Source organism: Trichosurus vulpecula, chromosome X (assembly GCF_011100635.1).
Source record: "Trichosurus vulpecula isolate mTriVul1 chromosome X, mTriVul1.pri, whole genome shotgun sequence".
In the NCBI taxonomy this organism is placed as follows: Eukaryota; Metazoa; Chordata; class Mammalia; order Diprotodontia; family Phalangeridae; genus Trichosurus; species Trichosurus vulpecula.
The window spans coordinates 3,294,110-3,297,601 of NC_050582.1; positions in this window are offsets into that span (position 1 = coordinate 3,294,110).

The window sequence follows — 3,492 nt, forward strand, 5'->3', positions numbered from 1 at the left end:
GACGTGGGGCAGGGGCGGCCCGAAGACTGGAGAGGCGGGGTCGAGGAAGCGGAAGGGGCGGGGCCGGGGACCAGAGAGCGGAAGGGGTGGGGCCGCGGCCGCCGCTGAACCCCAACCTCTAAACCTCTGGGGTCCTAGCGCTCCGCTCCGACCGTGCTGAATCCACTTTCCCCGCCCCCGCTCCCCGGGGCCCCAGACTCACAGGAACCCGAACCCCGGGAGTCCCTCACAGTCCCTTCCCGCGGAGAGGACCATCGAGACGTGCCGGCGCCGCAGGCTCCGCCTGACTGTGGGAGCGCTTCCGGTGCCACTCTAGGACCCCTGGAGGTCTGGCATCTCGGTGTCCGCTGGAAGCTTCCCATTGGCCTGGAGAGGAGTAGGGCGGGCTCCAGGGCGAGCGGGATGATGAACTCGAGATGTAGTAGCGATGCACGTAGCGATGCACGCAGGGGAATAGGGGAATTTGTTTTGCTTGACTGTGCATATTTGTTACAAGAGTTTGGGTTTGGTTTTCTTTTTTTAAGTTTTTTTTTTCCAGTGCGAGTGGATAAATACTTAATAATTGACCAAATAAAATTTAATAAAAGATATGGGAGGGGAGATGAGGGTCAACAGGGTAAGATCATCACGGAGAAAAGGGACGTTGTGAAATTTCATAAAAATCAAAAGTTTTTGCACGAACAGAACTAATGAAGTTAAGTGGAAGAGAAACAAGAGTCTTTGCAGCGAAGTCCTCCAACAAGGCTTTGATTTCCAAGATTTCCAGGGTGTTCGAAGAGTTTCAGGACATTTTCAGCTTCAACAGCTTAATGTAACACATCAGCAGAGTGTTGGACCTCCTGTCTCACTGCCTCGAGACCACTTTTCCTTCTATTGCCATTGATCCGAGCCCCGGAAAGCTGTGTTCCTCCTATTGTTATGATTTCAGTGACTAGTGACCCGATTCCATAGAACCACTTCATGTTGACTAGTTTTATTTACCTCAAAGATATAACCAGAACAAACATGCAGACATTTCCCTCCCCCCCCCCCACTATATCTGGGATGTAATTCCCTCACACACCATCTCAATCTCTGGGTGGAAATAGGCTCAAATTTTAGCTCAGGGCCTATAAGTACCGGATCTCAAACTGTACTACAAAGCAGTAATCACTGAAATGATTTGGCATTATTAAAAAAAAAGTCAATCAGTGAAACAGAGTAGGTGGTGGTTATTGTTTGTCCTTCCTGCTAGAAGTGGACCAAAATGACATCACTATGTTGGAGTCAAGGTACAGTGTGTCTGACAGTGGCTGATCACACTAATAGGAGTTTGAAAGGCTCTACCACAGGTTGGACACAGATAGCATAAACATTTAGGACAGAGATATGTCTACATTTGCACATCTCATGTTTCTTTTCTGCTACTGTAATTCTGCTTTGCTCATACAGCACAGCGCATGCTTTGATGTGGGTATGCCATGCTGGGCACTCCTGTGCCAGTGTCTCCTATGTCTCACAATAAATTCTAAAGATATTCAGAGACATCTTAAGAGTATCCTTGTATCACTTCTTCTGATTTTCATGTGAGCCCTTGCTTTGTGGGACTTGTCCATAAAATAGTCTTTTAGGCAAATGTCTGTAGAACAGAAAACTATATTTGATAAATCTAAAGATCTTGGGCAGTAAGGAGACTTACTATTTGACAGAAACTGATGGGAAAACTAGCCAGCAATCTGATAGAAATTAGATATAGACCAACACCCAACACTAAGATAGCTTCCAAAAGGATACATGACTTAATATCGAAAAGTCACTCCTAAAGAAATTAGAGGAGCAAGGAGGAAATTACCTTTCTAGTCTACAGACTGAACTAGCGATAAGAGAGGATCACACAGGGTAAAAGGGACAATTCAACAACATTTACAGAAATATCTGATGCAATTAAACTTACAAGGGAGGTAGGTAACTGGGGAAAATCTTTATAGCAAGCTTCTCTGATAAACATGTAATTTCCTAGATATATAAGCAACTGATTCAAATTTGTAAGACTAAGAGCCATTCCTCAATAGATAAGTGGTCAAGTAATATGAACAGGAAGGTTTCAAAGGAAAGAATCCAAACCATCAATATCACATTTTTCAAAAGGTCCTAATCACTAGTAATTAGAGAGGTACAAATTAAGGGAACTTTGAGGTACCACTACATACTCATCTGGTTGGCAAAGAGAAAACAAAAAAAGGAAAATGACAAATGATGGAGGCATCATGCCTGGTATGTAGTGGGTACTTAATAAATGTTTATTGATTGATTGAAACGGGGATACTGTTACACTGTTGGTGGAGCTGTGAAATCAAAGAAAGAAGACAAGGATCTGTATGTACAAAAATATTTGTAGCAGCTCTTTTTGTGGAGGCAAAGAACTGGAAACTAAGGAAGTGTGCTCTTACCAGGGAATGGCTGAACAATCTATGCTACGTGAATCTAACAGAATACCATTGTGTCATGATAAATGATGAAATGGACAAATTCAGGGGCTGCTAAATGACAACGGATAGAATGCCGGACTTTTTTCATGGCTGAATTAGTCCTCATTTGAAGCTGAGAAGCAGCTTACACAAAATATTAAATCCATTTCCTATTTGGAGGCCTAAAGCAAGCTGTTCAATGAGTTTTAAGGGAGAGATAAAAGAAGGGAATAAACATTTGTATAGTACCTACTGTGTGCCAGGCACTGTACTAGCACTTTACAAATGTGATCTCATTTGATCCTCCTCACAACAACTCTTGGAGGGAAGTACTATTATATTAGGAGCCCCATTTTACAGATGGGGCAACTGAGGCAGGCAGAAGTGAAGCGATTTGCCCAGGGTCACATAGGCAGTCAGTGACTGAGACTAGATTTGACCTCTAGAGCCTGCATTTTATCCACAGTGCCACTTCACTGCCCACTCGTTGGGGACACTATAGAAAGAATTTTGGTTAAAGTAGATGGTTTCTGAGGTCCCTTTTGACTCTGAGATCCTGAGATGCAACGAGATGATACTGCAAAGAGACACTGGGCTAGGGAACCAGGACACTCAGCTCCTAATACCAACAAAGTTGGCAATACCTGGTTTGGCTGCAGGCAAAGCCTCCGTCTTCCCCAGGCCTTAGTTTTCCCACCTTTTAAATACGGCGGTTAGACTCGATGATCTCTAGGCCAATCTGGGGCTCTGACAATCTATGACACCACCCATGATGAGAGCCTTGTCCTCCATGGGTTTTGTACGATGGGATGTTGAGATTAGAGGATCATCACAATCACGCGCCTCCTCTAGGAGTGTTCCATAAGCTAGGCGAGTGCCCTTGGGCCCTGCTCTTCCCCGCTCTGGGCCTCAGTTTCTCCTGGGTATCATGGCTGGCAGGGCTGAATCTGCACTGAAGGCCTCAGGCCTCTGGGGGACAGGCTTGAGTTGGGGACCAGCGAGACGCAACGCGAAGTCCTCCGAGGCATCCTAGAGGGGCGCCGGA